General features: G+C 35.1%; 1 pseudogene; it reads right to left on the bottom strand.

Moving 5' to 3' along the window:
- Positions 1-5,986: 5,986 nt before the first annotated feature.
- Positions 5,987-13,838, bottom strand: LOC139888953 (uncharacterized; annotated as a pseudogene).
- Between the last annotated feature and the right edge of the window lie 8,595 nt (positions 13,839-22,433).

Raw genomic sequence — 22,433 nt, 5'->3', positions numbered from 1 at the left:
CAACCGGACTAAAGGTGTCATAACAGTCGATGCCTACCTGTTGAGAACGACCATCTCCTACTAAATGTGCTTTATACCGTTCGAATGTGCCATCGGATTTCATTTTATGACGGAAAATCCGCATGGATCTAATAACATTCATATTTGGTTTACGGGGTACTAGGATCCATGTGTTGTTATCAACAAGTGCTTTGTATTCGTCGGTCATAGCACGGTGCCAATTAGGGTCGGTCAGAGCTTGTTTAGGATTGGAAGGGATAGGTGAAAGAGACGTAGAGACGGATAAGTTAAAAGGTATGCGTGGCTTAAAAATACCATCCATACTTCGAGTGGTTATAGTACGAGTAGGGGGTGGCTCGGGTGTAGAGTTGGGTGTCGAAGTGGTGGTGGATGGAGAGGAAGGCTGAGATGACGATGGGGAGGAGTTGTCAACAGGAAGAGATGGCATAGCTGAAGGTTGTGGGGAGTTTAGTACTGGACCTGATGAGGGTGGCGAGGCTAGGATTGGGTTTTCTGGACTATGTGGTGATGGAGGAGAATTGGGCTGAGAAGAGGAAGGCCCATTTAAATTACCCATGTACATATAGGGAGTATAGTGATCAGTGAGTGCTTCATATGTATTTGAGGATGGAACAGTAGAAGTTTTGAAAGGAAATGTGGCCTCATTAAAAATAACGTGGCGTGATATAATGATTTTACGAGTTGAGAGATCGTAGCACTTGTAGCCACGATGGTTGGTAGGAAAACCAAGAAAAACGCACGGAGTCGAGCGGGGTTGAAGTTTATTTATTTTTGTGGATGGAATGAGTAGGTAACAAAGGCATCCGAAGACGCGTAGATGGTTATAGGTTGGTGTACGTAAGTATAAGAGTTGGGTAGGAGAGAAATGTTGGATTACTTTTGAAGGAAGAATGTTAAGTAAATAGGTGGCGTGTGCGAGTGCGTGTTGCCAAAATTTTTGAGGTACGCAAGAGTGAGATAAGATTGTTCGTATGATATTATTTATGGCTCGGATTTTGCGTTCGGCTTTTCCATTTTGAGAGGACGTATAGGGACACGAGAACCGAAATGTCATGCCATTGGTAGAACAAAATTGATGGAATTTAGTATTGTTGTATTCGGTTCCGTTATCACATTGGAAAGATTTAATATCGATTCCGAATTGAGTTTTTATAAGTTTGTGGAAGTTTAGAAAAATTTGAAAGACTTGTGATTTGTTAGTAAGTGGAAACGTCCATAAGAAGTTTGTTTTATCGTCTAGTAATAACATGTAGTAGCGATGGCCTTCACTACTTAAGATGGGGGAGGTCCATAAGTCGCTATGAATGATGTCGAAAGGTGCATAAGTAAAGTTTGTAGATGCATGAAAAGGTAAACGTACATGTTTTCCAAAAACGCAAGATTGACAAATAATATTTTTATTTCTAGAATTACAAGGAATGTAATTTTTATTGCTAATAGAATTAAAAACATGCACTCCCGGATGACCTAGCCGGTTATGCCATAAATCTGATGAAGTAGCCGAAAACGCAAAGTTATTTGAGATGGAATGCAGCAACGATGGATGAAATGGATATAGATCGCCGGTGCTATTACACCGAGCTATTGTGGTCCCCTTCGGAAATGCCTTCAAAGTAAAACCAAACGGATCAAATTCAATAGATATGTGATTATCAATAGCAAGTTTACGAACATAAATTAAGTTTTTAATTAAAGGGGGAGAGTGTAGGACATTTTTAAGTTGTAAAGTAGTCGAGGGTGATAGGTTTAAGCAAGCGTGACCGGACCCATGGATTGGCAACACGTGACCATTACCTACAATAATACTTTTAGCCGTTGATGAAGGGTAATAAAATAGAAACTTACCTTGGTTGTTAGTCATGTGGGAAGTGGCACCCGTGTCTAAGTACCAATTTTCATCGGGCGGGTTAATAGTCATTGTGTGCATAGCCGCTTCCAAGTTAGTGGGCTGAGAGACAACTGAATTAGCGTAATTAGCAGTGGGGCGAGGGCCCAAAATACCGGGCTGGGTAGTGGGTGGGCGTGTCCAAGGAGTTGCTGGAAATGAACAAGGTGGGGTGGTCCATTGTGGATTGGTCCAAGGCCAAGGCCGGTAAGCCCAAGGGTGAGTGGGAAATGGACTGTTACCCGAATAAGTCCCTGTACCCGACTGATTAACATAACCCGGATAGAAATTAGGGCTATTTCTTCGCCCTCTACCTCTGGTATTTTTACCCTGATGATTTCCACCACGAGAAGATCATCTGCCCCGATTGTTAAATTGCATGTTCGCCGGTGTGTGAGTGGCCGGTGTGGCTGAAGCTACGAGTGCAGTAGTCGAAGAATATGCAGCGTGAGCAGCCAATTGCTGATTTTGGGATTCTTCCAGAATAAGCATTGAGCGAGCTTCATAAAACGAAGGAAGCCTTTCACGGTGAGAGATGATGGAACGAAGACTAGCATACGAATCATTCAAGCCCGTAATCAATTGCAGAACTAATCGATCTTCGTCAATTGTGAGTCCAACGTTTCCCAACTGATCAGCAATAATCTTTAACTCTTGACAGTAAGTGGAGGCGTCTGGAAAGTTTTCAAGGCGAGTGTTAACAAATTGATGCTGAAGATGAACCGCACGAGAGTTCTTGTTGTCATGAAAAATACCCTGCAAACGTTCCCAAGCTTGTTGGGCAGTGGAACCGTCTTTGTAAACAGTACGGAGGAGATCAAGTGAGATGGTGCCGTAAATCCATTGGAGAACGATAGCATCCAATCGTTCCCATGAAGCAGGACGGGCAGGAGGTGGATTAGTTGCAGTCGTTGAAGAAGAATCATCGGCAGGTGGAATGATGTGGTCGAGCACTTCATAGGCTCGACAATGATTTTCGAATAAGCCTGACCAAAAAGAATACTGGCTCTTTTCCATCTCGAGAGTAATGGGGATGAAGTTCTTGATGTTGTTAACGGTGACGGCTGGATGAATTTTGTTTGAATCAGACATGATGAGGAATTGAGAGGGTGAAGAGTTTGCAGAAAATTGGATCGGAAATTGAAAGATTGAGAAGGGATTTGGAGATTAGGCATCTGATACCATAAAGAGTTTAATAGACTTGAGCCCAATTCAACCTCAAAAGTTAACTCAAGGGAATGGGGTACCCAAGCTATTATAAACCACTTAATTTTTAGTCCACTGGCCGATGTGGGATAATTACCCAACACGTCCCCTCACATCGAGACGTGCAGATAGGCTCCCGGGCCTGGCTCTGATACCATAAAGGAATATAAAGCTTGAAATTCTCATTCATTAGATGGCTGCTTATATAGAAGCAGGAGTACAACAGATCAACGATTTACAAGGAAGTCAGTAGAGTAAACTAACTATCCTATTTTACAGTGATATACAATTGACTATTGACTTGTACATATACTATCTACAGTTGCACTATTATTAACATGTACTGTTACATTAAACATAGTAAAACATATTTACTTATATATATCGTCTTATAAGAATAAATAATAAGATGAGAGAAAATGTTAAAATTAATCATTCTAAGCTATTATATATTCATGTGAAACGTTAATTTGGCACGCAGTGTAACTAACCTCAGATCCACCAGGCACCAACAACCTGGTCCGAATGGTAATATCAAGTTATCAACTATATCATTATGTGCAATGAAACCAAAATTGAGAATAACATATCCAATCAAAGTACTATATAACTTATTGATTGAATAGTGCGTTAAGAACATAAATAACCTTCTTTAACCCCCACTCGATTTTCTTATTTGGTTCCTTAAAAACAGTCACTTGTCCAACTGATCCAGGTTCCAACTCAAAACTAACGCTGAAGCATTAAAAACGGTGAGGTTTGCTACACACAGATGAATATTTAAATTCATATTTATTAAAAGGTTTCGACTTAGTTTGGCAAATTTAAACTTTTCTCTGAAACTAATTAGGCAGTACCGTCTCACACAACCCCATATTCGCTTCAGACTCATTTAGAAACATATCATGATGCATCAATTATGGGGGTAGGTGGAAAACGGGTCTGACAGGTTAAGAAACGGGTCAAAATGCGTAACTTTTTGTACGGGTTGGGTGGCCCGGACCCTTTATCATCAATAATCTTTTCCATATAAAAAACTGTGTGGCATATAAAGAATTGCAGGAATCCACCTTTTGAATGAATGACATAGGAGGTTTTATGAATTAAAATTAAACACTTTGGACAACGTCAACTCATTCAGCTGTTTTCTTATTCTACATTCTTGACAGTTAACGGTTAGAACAACTTAAGCCAAACCCATCTCTTTTCACAAATAAATACAACTAGTTGTTGAACCCTCGTTTCGCGCCGGGAGTTCGATTTTCAATGTATTTTATTGCGTTTAGTTTGTAAAATTATTTCGTGGCTAAAGAATGATTTCGTTGAAGCGCAACTCGAGTCGAACTAAAAGGTATAACCCGTGAAAAATTTAAATGTTATTTTAAATTAACAATATATATTCATCTCCGCGTTTAGCTATGTAATTATCGACTTTTAAAAATTTAACGCAAAATCAACGTGTATGAAAAATACCCCAAATATTTAGCATTTTTTTAAAAAAGCGTCCGTTTTGCGTATAGTTAGTGACATTGTGTTCCTAAAATTATTTCGAGTTTAACGATGGTGTCGAAAAAGTTTAACTCGTCGCTAGCGAGAAGATATGACCCGTTGAATATTTGGGTGTAGTTTATTTAAGATTTTTTATGAAAATGGTTATCTGACACTTTACCCCCTGTTTGGAGGGCCGATTTGAATATTTGAAAAAAGTGTGGGGGTCTTTGTCGGTGTAGAGAAATTTAATTAGAGTTTAAAAAAAAGGTGAAAGGACGAAAATGACCCTAATTACTATTCACCATTTTTGTCTATTAGATAATATAGTAATTACCAAAAATAGTTTAAATTAGCAGATTTAGAAATAGACTCGAGTTGTGAAAAAATAGGGTTGTAATTGATAATCTGATTGATTCTTGAATCGTGTAATCACTTTCTCGATTAAGTATTTCGACCCTGCAAGCCTCGGGTATCACGAAATCCTAATCGGGATAAGACAAGAACAAGATAAGATTCCAGGCAAGAAGATTCAAATCTGAGTGTATGTGAGAAATGTGTTTTCTGTATATTTTCGTATGAATGAAAGCAAGTACGCCAAAACAGAAATATAAATTCGGCAGTTAAAATTGAAGGGATGCAACCCTTCAATTTGGCAGGAAAAACTGTTATAAAACAAGCATGTCTTTTGGCGAGAAAATCGATTGGAAGACTACTTTTCAATGTAGACTACAGTGCCTTTTCGGTTGAGGTTTCGGGGCGCTGCCCCCTCGACCCCTGCCCGCTCGCCTGGACAAAGGACCCCAGCCAGGGGCGCAGCCCCCTTGACCCCCGCTATATTCGCGACAGTCTCTAGCCAACTCTTACGGGCGTGTACTCAACACTCTCCGAACTCGTTGTTAAGTATAACTAGCTCACTCTTGCTTTCACATAAATCCCAATTAACCAAAATGATATTGGATGACACTAAAATCACCAACACGAGTTAGTACTACACGTATTAGAAATGACAATCTTACTACCCATCATCTCAGAATCCAAAAAATTAACAATCTCAAAAACGCAGATGTAAAACATTATTGGACACAGGTCAATTTGGGTTATCATTTATCAATACAAAGTCAAATGCGCCAGCCTAAACTATTTAACTACAAACAGGACTGTTAATGAATCGAGCGGGTCAAGTGGTCAAACGGGTCAAAAGCCATCAGAAAATACAACCTACTAAATATCTTTACTAAATCAAATCATCTTTTGTAGTCATATAAAAGACATTAAATATTTACAAAAACTAAAAAGGTATAGGTACGTTGACCAGACCCGTGCTATAAATAATCCGTTTCAGCCCAAACCCTCTTTGACCCGTTACCAACTCAGGATCGTGCTTTAGGTAGTGATGTGTAATTGAATATAAAGGATATCTACCTCAAGTGATCCCGCTTCTTCTATCAGGGTATTGACAAAAAGTAGCAAAACTTAACATCAAATTTAACAAAATTACAGGGTAGGTTGTGTAAAACAGCTAAAACATGGCAGATTACTTGCAAGAGTCAAAGTTCTATCCACATTAAAACTATCAAGATGTACGGATTCAATAAAAATTGCAATCATCTAGTATAACTGCTCCTGATCCATTAGACCACTCCCTATAGTTAGTTATCCATTAGTTACCCGCTCATTACCCGTCATTACCCGTAACTAACCATAGGCACGAGCTAGTTACCCGCTTTTACCATAGATTTAACGGATGTTGAAGTTTAGTTATAGAATTTGTAGGTCCCAATGGTTTTTTATTGTTTGGACTTGATGCTTTATTGCTTGTACGTTGTATATTAAGAAGATTATTGTTTTAGCCATGATAGGGAGTGTTTAGTTATGTGTTAGTTATAGAATATTAGTGTTGATGTGGCGCTGATGTGGAAGGTTAAGAGGATGAATAGTTTAGTTACGATAGGGAGTGGCCTTAGAACCACCATAGTCTGTTAAACACAGCATAATTGGATAAGGTTCTGAAACACTTAATGTGAAGTAGCTGTTAACTTGGACATGCTGATATTACTAGCTGCTAGATGTTGCAAAATGGGTCAACCGGATTTTGGGTAGGAGTGGACCAACTCCCAACGAGTATTTGTTAATTTTTCTAGCTATGTAAATATATATATTTAATGCTCTAAAACTGACTACAAAATAGACTATTAAAATAGCATTATATTTATTTGCTTCTAAATAAAATGATTTACAACGCAGGGTGAAGTATGGCACACTTAACCCGTCCATCCCATTTTCTATGTTCCAGTTTTAGCAACTTTTTTCAACTTTACACCGATTGACCAGTTTCAAGATAAATGGGTTGAAATTAGCACCTCTACTATCTACCATGGTGTTGACTATCCCATAAATGCAGTTGTTATACTAGTGTAACATGTAAGAATTGACAGTGAAAGTTGTAATCCTACGCTAAAATATATATAAAAAAAGATTGAATATCATTCCATAAACTGATCTGCCACCTCGTCCTATGTTCAGGTATTCGTTCAAAGCTAATTGAATTTCTGGATTGCCAGAAATAAAACACTTCATTTGAATGGTTCCATCCATCTCAGAAGTTAGTATATATCCCTGTTTAGGTCACAAGCAACTTGCGTTTACTTGGTTTTTATATAACCATTAATTATATAACTGAAAATAATTATAATTATTAATTAGTAGAATCGCACATGATACTCACACTAGAGCTGAATGTAAGACTTATTTTTTCAATTATATCAACGAAAATTTCCTCCCTCTTCTTACCACCAGGTTCGTTAGCTACCACTGATTTTGTTGACAACTGTCCATGGCATTCTTTTGTTCCCTTGCTGCATTCATCAAACATTGCAGGTTACAAAGTAATTTAAATGCAGTAAAAAATACACTTACAAAAAAGAATTGTAAAAGCACATACCATGAAGAGAGCAGCCGGACCAAGAGGTGTCAAATGGGTTGCATCAATCATGACCGGCTCATTGAATACGGATGACTTTAGAACTTCAGTCGATGTGGTCTGCTCAGAACCAAAATCCTTAGTAGTTCAAAATTACAAGGTAATAATGATTAAAATCTATCACTACTCCCATACACAATTTGCAGATGATGACACGTTTGGCCGGAGAGAGCGAACCGGGTGATGGATCCGCCAATGTGTTATCTTACAAGATAGAGAATCGGTCCGGGAAGAACATTTTGAAAGAGACGGTTAACGGGAAGTTGAAAAGGGCGGGATCTAGAGGTTGATTTCTCTTATCGTTTGGTTTAGTGTTCGTCTTTATCGGGTAGAATTCGGTCTTGTATTTGTTAGTTTGTTTTAACATTTTTCGGGTGGTTAGGGGAGACTCGTTTACAGATAGTTTTCGTTTAGTTACTTGTTTTCTAAGTGTGAGCTCTCCCGTTCACCAGTTTATTTGTAGTCCTTGTTGAGGGCGTTTTCCTTTAGAAAACGACCTCGTTTCTGTATGAGTTTTCGTATTTTTGCCAAAAAAACAAAGAAAAAAAAATACACAATTTCCAGATGTTACCATGGTTGCAAACGGCGGTTGTGGCGGTTTGGTGACTAGCCGGTCCCGTTTCACCAAAAAAACGTCTAATTAGTCGGTCAATGCTAAATGCCAGATCAAAGTCAGGAAAAGTCGGTCAACATCGGTCGAAAGTTGACTTTTTGTTTGGCCTTGTTTTAGTGTAAACAAAAAAACCCAAGCCCATTCAAAAATTAGCTGGGAAAAACACTGACTTACATAGTACCCTTTAAAGATAAATTAATAAATACATAAATACACTACAATTATAAAAGAAATATTATATAAAAAGAGTTGTACATTATATGAACCATCGCCACATCATATTTGAGAGTCATTTATTGTTAAAGTATTTATTTTTGAAATATTTATGTTTAATATATTTTTATTTAAACGTCAACGTTGGTCAACATCCCAATCTACCCCGTCTTGATTGATTGACCTTTCAAGGACCTGACCAATTCGCGTCTTTTTCAACCTTGGACGTTTCAAATTTCGTAAACCCAACAATGTCATATAGATGAAGAAACTTACAATAACTCCGTCGAGTAATTCATACATACGAACAAAGTTTTTCCTTATAGAATCCTCTCATTAAGGATGCCAAGGCAATCTTTGGTAACTTGAGCTATTCTTTGTACGAGTTCCAACACAAGAGATGGTGACACATTTGACCTAGTGGTTGCAACAAATAGTAATCCAACCACCTTTACATGAGTAGTTGACGCCATCCACGTTCTATAATACGGAGTAACAAATTAAGCACGTTATATCATCAACAACTAATAATTAACATAAACATTAAGATTAAAAACTAGCTCCAGGCTTCAGCCTGGCGTAACTGCATAAGATGCAACAAATAGAATCGTATTGCATAGAGATACTTTCCTTATCTCTATACAAGATAATACAGAACATTTTAGACTCCAAAGCTATTACAATCTTATACTAATAATTCTACTAGCTATCAAATAGCCGTGAGAATAACAACTTGACAAATCTGAAATTAAAATGTAAATCAGTGAAGTCAAAGGCTGTATCACATAACAGCATCTATCGGATACTAAGTTTAACATATATAAAGAACATTAAAATATAAAACAATTAAAAGTCGGACACAAAGGTTGTAAAGTGGTGGTGCATCTATCTATTTCTATTTAAGTTTCAAAAAAAAAAAAAAAATACAATAATGAAAAATTTACGTGGAAACAAATAATGGCCAAAGAATACATAGAGTGTAGCAAGGTTGCAAATCTCGCTACTCGGGAGTACTCGGTAGGGACTTGATAAGGGAGTACTTGGCAACTCGGGTAGTACTTGGATGTTGACCGAGTTTGATTTTGACCAAGTTTTGACCAATTTTTCGAGTAATCCCGAGTTTTCGCTGAGTTTTGACCTATTTTCCAAGTAATCCCGAACTTTGACTGAAATTGGCAGAGTTTGAGTGCTCGTGAGTAATTCCGAGTTCTACAACCTTGGAGTGTAGATATAGCATTTCGGAAAGTACACAATGCTGATTACTTACTACTGAGGAAATAAGTCTCTCATATGACAGATTTACAGAAATATCTATTTAATACAAATTGTAAATGTTGTACGTTTTAGAAGGTACCTACGAATACAGGTGGAGCCTCGGTTTCCCGTCCTCTTTCCAAAACTTCACTTTACGAAAAAATATCTCAGCACTTCCTTTTTGTACATCACCACGATCTGCATTAATAGAAAAAACCAGAGGAAAATATTAAAATTAAATTATAACACTAATTATACTGCATTAGTAAGTGATCATCAGCACGTCATCTAATGAAACTATCTACTGCCCTATGTATCATGTGCACATACACGCCTATAAGTTCTTCCAGATTGTAGCAACTGTAATTGTCTATCTAACTATTTGAAAATGTGGAAAATGTAGATACTTGATACAGATATACTAAAACAATGGGTGATATTTAGTCATATGCAAGCTACTTTCAATATTAAGATCCTAATCTTCAAAAGCATATACTGTAACTGTTCACCTAAAATAATTTCAGGTCAAATTGAATCTCATCATATAGGAATCCACACCGGATTTGATGAAATTTAATTTAGGTCAACTCATACTTGCAAGTAATTCGAAATATAAAATAAAAAAAAAAAAAAAGAACATAAAAGCTTGCCTAATTGCATTGCATATATAATATGAAATCATACGCGAGCAATTATAACGATAGAACTGAGAGATCATGGCAACAAACCCTAATTTCTTCTTCCCTAATTCAACTCTGTTTTTACCAAATAAGGAAAGATGAAATGAAATTCAAGTAAAGCTAGTGTTACGGGTCAAGTATAGCATGTGTCAAACACGTGAGCCAGTTGCAACTCTAATAGAAGTAACGACATGTGAATTCATAACAGAAACGGTTATTCAACTATATAGCTAGTGTAGTGTAATCCGAATAACGATCTTTCAGTTGTTGTAAACTTTCCCTCTTATTACTCTGTAAAATTCATTCAATTGAATATATCAATAACACTACAATTTAATAGCTAGTTCTTGAGCCCTAGCGGTCCGATTGTTGTGATTATGTTTCTTTTCGATTGTCAATGGGGATTGATATTTTCACGATGGGTTTTACTACATCCACCCAGATATACTAATTAACCTTTATATATTAGTTCCTCCGTCTCAAATCTATTATCCCAAATCTATTATCCCAGACAAAAAATACTCACGTGTACTTTTCTATTAACTTTCTAATTTTACCCCTTACTTTTCATCTATCATTTTGTCTTACATGTATAAAGTATGGGCACATAAGAACTTAATCACATCATTCTTTTCCATTTACGGAAGTAGACAATTAATTTGAAACATCTATAAAAGGAATAACGGACAATAGATATGGGACGGATGGAGTATTATTATTATTATTTTATATATTAATTGTGGTGGGAACATTTGTAGTTTCAGTTATAACCGATTGTAGTTTTGATTTTGCGATCACATTACAACCGGTCCCTCAACTTCGGCTATATTTATATAACGGTCCCTCAAGTTTATACTTTCTCAGGGGTAAAAAGTGTACATATATAATTTTATTAAAATAAAAGAAAATTATTCCACCCAAATTTATAATGGGCCTTATCTTCTCGCTCGGTGCGAGTTAAATTTTTCCGAGACCACCGTTCAACTCGAAAAAATCTTACGAACTCAACAGGACTAACTATACGCGAAACGGACACTTCTCAAAAAACGCTAAACAAAACGACAGCCCGTATCTTTCCACTCGCCGCGAGTTAAATTTTTTCGGCATGAGCGTCATACTCGAAATAATTTTATGAACAAAAAGATAAAAGGTACGTTTGAAACGGACACTTTTTAAAAAAGGCTAAAAACAACGACAGCCCGTACCTTCCTGGTCGCCGCGAGTTATATTTTTTCGCCAGCACCGTGATATCGGCTAAAAAGTCACGTTTTCACCCCGGTATTAAGGCCCAAAAACAAGAAAGATTCGAACTTTATCTGAAAAATACCCACTTCGTCGGTTAGAATTGAAGAACAAGTAATTACGAAGACGATGCAAAAAGAATCAAGAGAATCGGAGCTAAAACGAATATTCTAGAGCGAAAATGGTGAAAGACAAGAAATCAAGTTATGATCCAGGGAATCAGCAGGCCAAACGGCCTGCCAATGTGAAAAACGGCCTGCCAAACGACCAGATCAAACGGCCTCAGCAAACGGGCTGCCTCAGCAAACGGGCTGGCCAAACGGCCTGCCAAGCGGGCTGCCAAACGGCCTGCCAGCCGTTTGCAGGCAAAAATCAAGCTTATTTAAAGGGCACTTGTCATTCATTTTCAACACACACTTCAATTCACTTATTTCTCTCTCTTGTACAATATTAGTCATACTTTCAAGGTCTTCGACTCCGTGCGGGAAACCTAGTACCCGGAGAAGAACGCCGAAGATTGTATTAGGAGCGGTCTGGAGTCTTGAAGTTGTCACTTTTGTATTCAGAACTCGTTTAATCTACTGGTAATTCTATCCCTTGTCTTTTTATAATGTCTTCCATTATTATGCTTTGCGATATTGTTGCCATGATTAGCGAGTAGTTATCTTTAGTGTATGTTATGACGTAATCAGTTATAATGCCGAAATTATATTATGGCTTGTGTATGTTGTCAAAATGCTTTCCGATTATGCTTTGAACTCAATCGCTTTTCCAACTAATAGAACGTAGTTATTGGCTCTGTTATTGGAAAGTCGCGAACCCCGATTCAGAGTACACTATCTGTGTCACCCTTGTTAAGAGAAGTTTGTCGGATACAACGTGAGTTTGACTAAGGCACACTGGTTGTAGTAAGTCCACCGAGCTTTGGATTCCGAGAGGACTCTTTCGTAGTGAAACATCTGACTAGACCCCTAGTACATTGTCGGTCCTAGACCATGCTAGTGTAGTCACCAAGCATATAAACTTCGTACGTGCACGCTGAAGCACAACGGTTGTTGTAAGCTGTACATGTGACGACCCGGAAATTTCCGACTAAATTTAAACTTAATCTTATATGAGTCCGACATGAAAAGCAAAGTCTGTAATGTTGAGTCTCAAAAATTTTGGAACTATATTCATGTTTTTTTTTTTTTTTTTTTTTTTTTTTTTTTTGGAACGGCAATTATATTAATAGAAAACTAGCAAGAAGCTAGACAAAAACAAAAATGAAACAATAAATTACAAAGGGCATTGAAGCCAATCATTCCATGACGGAGCAATTTTGCTTCTAGCTTTTAACCAAGAATAGGAAGACAAACGGATACTATCAAATAAGTCTGTTCTCTTAATCGTGTTAGAGCCAAAGAGGTTGTCATTTCTGAAGCGCCAAATCCACCACATTGTTGTGACAAAGATACAAAATAGACGGGACTTAGAAGTCGAAGGAGCTGCGAAGTAATCAAGCCAAGTAAACAGATCTTCTAAGAAATCGAAATTAGGCCAACGAACATCTGTCCAGATCTTCACCCGAGTCCAAATCGATGTTGCTAGGTTACACATGATGAACGTGTGATCTCTCGATTCACCACCCACATAACAAGTAGGACAGATAACCGAGGGGATGTCTAAACCTCTAAAGTAAAGGTTAATTCTTGTTGGAAGCCGATCAAGAACCAACCGCCACAAAAATACATTGATCTTGATAGGAAGAAACCGGTGCCATCTTGTACATTGATTCGTTGTAGGAAGATATAACTCATCTAAAAATATTCTTGTGCTTTTAACCGAGAAATTCCCGTCTGAAGCAATATTCCAAACCCACTTATCAATCGACTCAGAAATAGAAACATTCTTAAGAAGATGCAAAAGTTGATCCAGTTGCGCACGAGTGTTAGTAGAAGGAGTCCTCGTCCAACTCCAATCCCAAGAGACACCATTCCAATGATCATTAACACTGCTATTCGGGTTCGATGCTAGACGATAAAGTCTATTGAATTTAGAGGCAAGTGTCATATCACCGAGCCAAAGATCATGCCAGAACCATGTATTACAACCATTACCAATGACACGTTTCAACGTGTCAGTCGGAATATGGTTCGAAGCTTTCAACGAGTTGAACAAAGTTACAATGTTATGCCACGCACCATTTGTTTTGCACCCGTTTCCAACTCCATAATCGACACCATGAATGGCTACCACTAGTTTTGCACCCATATTCATGTAACCAATTACCCTTTGACTATCTCCGACGATTCACGAACAATTATTTGTAAATAAATATGTATGTATGTATGTATGTATGTATGTATGTATGTATGTATGTATGTATGTGTATATATATATATATATATATATATATATAGGTATATAAATAATAATTAGAGATATTAAATAAAGTATTATATGATTTGATGATTTGAATTAATAATTAAATTGTTAGTTAATATATATTTATGTAAATATAATGTAATTCAAAAATAAATGGTTTTGAATTCATTTAGGAAACAATAATAACACTCGTTTATCATTTAAATGGTTAGTTAAATTAAACTTATATAATTTTAAAATAAACGGTGATCCGTAAATGAGTTATATGAATCATAGGCCTATTAAAAATATATTTAGAAGCTAAATAATAAATTTTAACACTTTTTTATATTTTACCCAGAATTGAGAGGGACAGTTGATGTAAATTTTATTTAATAGTTAATGACCAAATTTTATACCATTATTACTAAAATAAATAAAGATAATTACTGTAAAAATTTAGAATTTTTCTGAAGACTTTTATCCGCCACTGATTTCAAATAGTGGACGATACATAATCCGTGAAAACTGTCGGTAGAATAAAATCAAATTCAATGGCTGCTTTGCTGTACATTATATTACATTTCAATTCTATAAACACACGTTCCTTTATTTGAATTAAGAATTTATATTAGATTATTATATTATTATTTTTCACTGTTGTTGCTTTTTCTTTCCACCATCAATTATATATATATACAAATTACGTACATAGGTATAGAGATAAATCTCATATCATCACACCCACCAGGAACACCCTATCACCTTCAACATGTAGCAACCTGAACATCTTTCGATTTTGAATTGGTATTTCTGTTTCTAGTTAAATTCATCACAATTAACCATCACCTTTGTTTCCCCGCTTCCTATTACCCGAATAAAACACCACCTCATGCTTGCAAACACCATTAATCCGTTTTAATTGTTTTCTTCTTGCTTCCTGCTTCGGTTACTATTGAACCGAGACTAAGAACACCATGACAATCACCTTACTTATTGTTCGTTCGAAACCCATTTGTTTTCCTTGTTCGAACAAAACTATTTTGCTATCAACGATCAAGAACCACTCACCATTACACCACCATCTTTCTTCATTTTCCTTTTTCTTTTTCTTTCATGTTGTTCATTGTAAATCACATACCCAAACACCCTTGTGATATTAAGAGCTGCTACACTGCTACAGCAGGCTGTTGTTCCCTTATTTCGTCACCCAACACCAAAGACTACCACACCACCGCCACTTGTTTTAACTGCTACTGTTACGGTTTCCTGCCCGAACAAAATAGCCCAAGAACCCTCTTGATCATTGCAATATCTGCCTACTGTTTCTGTCCTATTATTCTGGTGAATAACCTTGAAGATGATGATGAATGGTAGCGAAGAAGATGATGTACATATCGGGTTCGTTTAAAGAAATGCTACTGCAGCTGAAATGTTGTTTCTATGCCGTTAAAAAAAAGATGATGAAAAGATGTGGTAATGATCAATACAATTATAATAGTGATTATTAAGTTGTAAGTGGATGATGATACATCTATTGTTGCTTTTAAACATCACTACCAAAACACTCAAACCAAAAGCCCAAATTACAGTTCGATGGACCTGCTTTCTAACATGTGGGTTTATTTAAATGTTGGGATGTGTACGTATGGTTGGGCCAAAGTAAATAAATTAGGAAGTGTTAGTAGTTATCATTATTAATTATTGTTAAGATGATAATTGATAATGATATTGATAAGATAGTTCAATGATGATGAGTAGGTCGATGATGATAATGATATCGTGATATATTGGTGATAATGAGGATCGTGGGCATGTTAGATGATGAAGAAGAAGGAATTAAACGAAACAGAATGTCGGGTTGAATAGAATTAAAATAGGTTTTAAAACATAAAAGTAGTAACAGAGGGATGGTATGAGGTGTTGCTGGGTTAACAGGAGGTCACAGGTTCAATCCCTGCCTGTGGCAATTTTTTTTTAGAAAAAGAACATGAAGTAGAACAGACAGTTTAATGGGATAAATAAAATTAATATGGGGAATAAATTAGAAAAGAAAACGCAGAGCAACTGGTTTGGGTGTGTTTAGGTTGAGCGAGAGGTCTTGAGTTCGAGCCCTGTCTGAGGCGGGTTTTTTATGAAAAAGCTTGAAGGTAGCCTACTCACTTTAATTATTATTATTATTATTATTATTATTATTATTATTATTATTATTATTATTATTATTATTATTATTATTATTATTATTATTATTATTATTATTATTATTATTATTATTATTATAGTTGTTGCTAGTATTATTAATTATTGTTGTTATATGATTAATATTATTATCATTAATAAGTATTATCATTAAGTATTATAAGTAGTATTATTATTATTATTATCATTTTTGTTATTACTAAATAATATCACTAAGTACTATTAGTATTATTATTATCATTAATATTATTATTATTACAATATTATTATTACTACAAACATAATAACACTATTTACATAAATATTTACATATAACAAATTTTGATTCAACAATATAATTATATATATATATATATATATATATATATATATATATATATATATATATATATATATATATATATATATATATATATATATATATGTGTGTATATGTATAACTATATGTATAAATATTAATATACAAAATAAATATATATAACCTTTGAAATAACAAATATGTTACTAAATTAAATAAGTAATATATATAAACTAGTTTGATTATTGATGTTTTAGCAGAGGGGTATAAAATACTATTAATTTTTAGCAGGAAATACTATTAAATACGATACAATTTTACACAAGATATTTATTTATTTAGAGAATGGATATACTTAAACCTTGCTACAACACTTATAGGCAGTGTACCTAATCGTACAGTAGTGTAGTTTTTAGTAAGTCCGGTTCGTTCCACAGGGAAAATCTTTAAACAAAGCTTAACGCTATATTAGTTTACTTTTATAAAAATACAAATATATATATAAGTAATATTATTATTATAAAGGGGGGGTTTTACCGTTTAATGACCGGTTTGTCGATTTTAAAACTTTAGTCGCAGTTAAAACCAAATGTAAAATAATAAATAAATACAAGACTTAATTTAAAGCGTAAAGTAAATAACGATAATGAAATTGCGAATAATAAAAGTGCGATAAAATAAACTTGCGATAATTAAAAAGTACGATAATTAAAAGTGCAATTAAATACAATAATAAAAATGTGATAATTAGAAGTGCAATTAAATATAAAATAAAGGAAATTAAATATGAAATAAAAGAATTATGCTTATTTAAACTTCCGTAATCATGATGTTTGACGTGTTGATTTTAGTTTTATGCCCATGGGTTAATTGTCCTTTGTCCTGGATTATTTAATATGTCTGTCTGGTTTTTGTCCATAACAGTCCATCAGTCATAAATATAAAGTGCGAGTGTCCTCGTCAAATTATCCTTATACCCGAAGTTAAATATTCCAACTAATTGGGGATTCGAATTGTAACAAGATTTTAATACTTTATTTAATAATTACACCAGGATGTCGACTGAGTGTAACCCAAGGTTTTAATATTTTGTTATCAATTATACCAAGTGTCCTTGTACATAATTTCACCCCTGTTTTAATTATTCTAGTGGCTATTAATCCATTCCCGTATCCGGTTAAATGAACGATTATTCGTACATATAAATACCCCGCCCATCGTGTCCGATCGAGTGTATATGGTAATTTATAGGGACGCCCAATTGTCAATTTTTATATTAACATTAACAAACTATCATTTAGTTAAACAAATATAAAGCCCATTAATAGCCCATAGTCTAATTTCCACAAGTGTCGTTCTTTTGTCCAAACCCCAATTATGGTACAAAGCCCAATTACCCAATTTTAGTAATTAGCCCAACATCATGATTACTTCGGATTAAATAAGCATAATAATAACTTACCTACGAGACATTAATGTAAAAAGGTTGAACATAACTTACAATGATTAAAAATAGCGTAGCGTTACACGGACAGAATTTCGACTTACACCCTTACAACATTTGCTAACATACCCTTATTATTAGGATTAAAATTTAAAATTAAAATTAAAATTAAAATATAAATATAAATATTTACGTATAGATATAGAGAGGATGGATATATATGTTTTTTTTTTGCGATCAGAATTCGTTTGCTTTTATAGGCAGTTTCTAAATTTGGGGCTCCGCGACTCGCGTAATTTTTGCACTGCAAACTCCGCAACTCGCGGAGTTTGCTTTTACAGCTCACACAAGTTTGGAGCCTTTCTTGCCGACGGTTTATAATATATTATATAATATATAAATAATTATAAGAATTATTTAAATATTATATTATATTTATGTGCATAGTTGACTTGTAATTTTTAGTCCGTTGCGTCGAGCGTTGAGAGTTGACTCATGTCCCGGTTCCGGATTTTCGAACGTCCTTGCGTACAATTTTATATTTTGTACTTTGCGTTTTGAATCTTGTACTCTTGTAATTTCGAGACGTTTCTTATTAATAATTGGAACCTCTTTGATTGTATTTTGTACTTTTGAGCTTTTTGGTCGTTTGCGTCTTCAATTCGTCGAATCTGTATTTTGTCTTCACCTTTTATTATTTAAACGAATATCACTTGTAAATAGAACAATTGCAACTAAAAGCTTGTCTTTCTTGAGGAATAATGCTATGAAATATATGTTCGTTTTTAGCATTATCAAATATTCCCACACTTGAGCGTTGCTTGTCCTCAAGCAATATCGTCTTGAAATACTAGAATCACTTCTTTATTCTTCACACTTTGTACATCAGTGATTTCTATACGGCGGTATAAACAATGGTAGTAACGATATGGTTTACAGTCCCACATGACTATAAAAATTTAGATCCATTAAGGAAATTGGATCTTTATGAAAACATTTGATCTTTTGAAAATTAAATCTAGTTTTTACCCTAGATAAGTTTTCCGGAATAACCCTTCACCGGTGTTTGCAAAATATTTTTGTGGGTTTGGTGGGTTTCAGATTTGAAAATTTTAGCTCAAAACTTATGGTTTTGTGTCACCCACTTGCTAACCTTGTATTTGGAAAGCAACACGTCCAGTTTACTTGTCCCGTATATTACCTTTCGGTAAACTACCGTCCGGTTGTAAAGGAAAGCGTTGAACAAGCAACTGTTAAGGCAATGTCCCCTGACATGCTTTTAATTATGGTCTATAACATGTCAGACGCAATTACTATCCTTGGTAGGAGCAATAGTAAAGCTCACCCTTATAATTTTTCGGTCTGGCACAAGGTCCTGTCCTTGACCATGCTATGCAACCACCGTTCTTACGGTTAACACCCGATTTGGTTCAGGTGACCTAATGAATTCCAGGTGAATTCCTAGGATTTTGCGTTCAATGGTAATGAACGCATTGAAAATGGGTTTTTAGAAAACAAATCGGTTTGTAATTTTGATCAAAATATTTTCTCGTTCAGGCTCGAGTTTAGATATCATTGAATTCCATGAGTTTGTAATTCTCAATCTTTAAGGTCAATCTCAAGGATTGAGTAATATCAGGCTTAAAAGCTGATTTTTGATCATTTAAGGAGATTATCCTTTCTGGGGATTTGATTCATTAGTCTTATCCAGCTAATTTGCATGGTGCCCCCCATTGTACGAGATAAATCCTTCTCATGGTTAGGATAAATCTGACCACTTGGCGACCCTGTTTAATGCTGAGGTCCGTGGATTTTCTGCTGATTTTAGTGATGACTTTTCTAGGTTTTTCGTCAACCTACAGCTGGTCTGGACGACAACTTCATGACCTAAATCAAGAAGCGCGTTTCTTTTTCAGAAGACTTTACTTCCTTTTAATGATGGAATTGATTCATCGTGTAGATCCATCTCTTCTTTTCTTTCATCGGGTAAAACAGTTTAGTTTAGTCCAAAGCAAAAGTATTTTCAGTTATTTGTACAAAAATATGTGACATATGTTTTGAATAACTTGGTAATTTTTCTCACACTTGGCTTTTATTTTCCTTTTTATTGTCCTCTATTCCATTTTAAATGAATTTTAACATTTTGGTTTGTTTCTCAATTTATGTCCTTTCTGAGGTAACAATAATTTCGGTGTTAACACCTAGTTTTATCGTTCATAAATATGTATAAACATGATTTTGAGTTCATTTAATTGAAAATTTTGAAATTTTTTTTACTAGAATTGGGTAGTCAGTATATAAGACTAGGGCTGTTCTTTATTATCAGAGAGCACTAGATTCTAATACAACTACTACGTTACTAGTATTTTTAATGGTAACCAAGTGTTTAAGATAAAAATTTTAAAATCCGAAAGAATTTAACCCCTTCCCACACTTAAGATCTTGCAATGCCCTCATTTGCAAGAAATCAGTAACAATTTAAATTATTGAGGGTGATTTGTGTGAAAATGATTAAATTTTACCAAAGTTTCCAAACATATTTGTGTTTGCTTGCTGAATGATAAATGGTGCATATTATTTGTTCATTCCGTCTTGTTGTTATTTCACATATATTTTGCATCTTGTCGTCAAAATTAGTTGCTTTTGCTGAACTTAATGTCAGTCTTTGAAAATGCGTTGTTTTACCCTGTTGTGTACATAAGATAAACTGCAAACATATATACATATTTTTGAAGTTTGGTATATTACCCCACATTCAAAAATTATTAAAATCTAAGAATAAAAGTTAGAAAATTATAAAAACTATTACAATATTAAATAAGTATTAAACGTATCAACATTACAAATTACAAAATAAATAAAACTAAGTAGACTAGGGATGATACTGATACCAATAGGGGTTCCATGCATAGCCATAGGTGCTATAAAATGCTTCGGCTGGGTTATACGTAGGATATGGTGGTTGAATCTCTATAGACCAAGGAGGGAATATGGGCTTTGGAGTAGGAATATAGTTTCTACCTATATGTTGGCAATAAGCTATGATTTGGTTTTAATGAACTTGCCAATCTTCAAATGCTCTCTGTCTAGCATTTTCGTACTCATGTGAAGCTATAAACCTTTGCATTTCTTGCATTTCATTTCCCCCTCCTACATTACCTTGCTGTTGGTTTCTCTCAACCTGTGGATGTCTACCATGGTATTGTACTGCGGCGTTATTTCGCCTCTTCAAAACTTTCGCACCATGGTATACATTTAAACCTATTGTATCACGGGGTTCTGGTTCTTCGACTAGTAATCCCCCCAACTTATATCCACACCGAGATATTCAGCAATCAAAGTAATAAATATACCACCTCCTATTATGCTATGTGGTCTCATCCCTCTAACCATAGTTGATAAATAATAACCCACACAATAAGGTATACTTACAGCGCTTTGTGGGTCTCGAATACACATATGGTAAAACAAATCCTGTTCATTTACCTTTTCCTTATTCTTACCTCTTTGTGTAATCGAATTAGCTAAAAACCTATGAATTACTCTTAATTCAGCTCTATCTATATCCAAATAAGAGTAATTTCCCCCTTTGAATCGGTGATGGCTTGTCATTTGACTCCATACACCATGTGTATCAAAATTTTCATCTATCTTTCTACCATTTAGTATCAACCCTCTACAATTGGCAGATGCTAACTCCTCAGGCGTATATATACGTAAAGCCTGAGCCATGTCTAGTAAAGATATGTGGCGCATCGAACCTCCTAACAAAAATCTAATAAAAGATCGATCGGTTAAACTAGCTACTCGATCATTTAATTCTATACTACACAACAATTCTTCACACCATACTTTATATACAGGTCTACGCATGGTGAATAAACGTACCCAGTCGTTAAAAGTAGAATTACCATACCTCTGTGCAAGTAATTCCCTAATTAGCCCGGCCAATTCTACAGCTTCTAATGGTCCCCATTCTATGACCCTAGGTACCTCAACAACTTTAGAATGAAGAGTATGCAAACCCCTTTGGTATTTTGGATAATCTATCCAAAGTCTGTCAAATCTCAGGTTCGGGTGCAAATCTTCCAAGTGCATATCAGAAAATGTCATGACTGGATGAGGTATATCTTGTTTGTAGTAGTTATCCACCTCCTGTTGTTCCGCATTCTCAGCAGGAGCATTGCGAGCTTGGGATGAAGATTCACCCCTTTCAGTCTGCAAAACACATCAAACACAATTTTTGTGCATCCAAATATGCATTAGTGTCAGCAAAATCATCAATCAAAATAATTACAATGACATGATCAATTTATATCAAACTTAAGCTCATTTTCATATTTTCATCAAATCTACACTTTTTCAAATAAGCATATATGAAAATGTTCGCCAAGTTCATAAGCATTCAACTCAAATAACATGTCAAAATAATCATCACTAGCAATTAAACAAGTTTCAAATGGCATTATCTCTCAAAAATCAAGTTCATGAATTTTAGACTTGAAAAAGTCCACTTTAATTCTCAAAATCATGTTTAGGCTCAAAGTTTGGATCATTTAAC

This window comes from Rutidosis leptorrhynchoides, chromosome 1 (genome assembly GCF_046630445.1).
Source record: "Rutidosis leptorrhynchoides isolate AG116_Rl617_1_P2 chromosome 1, CSIRO_AGI_Rlap_v1, whole genome shotgun sequence".
NCBI lineage: Eukaryota > Viridiplantae > Streptophyta > Magnoliopsida > Asterales > Asteraceae > Rutidosis > Rutidosis leptorrhynchoides.
Note: the sequence above shows the minus strand (reverse complement) of the source record. Positions and strands in the feature narration are given on the sequence as shown.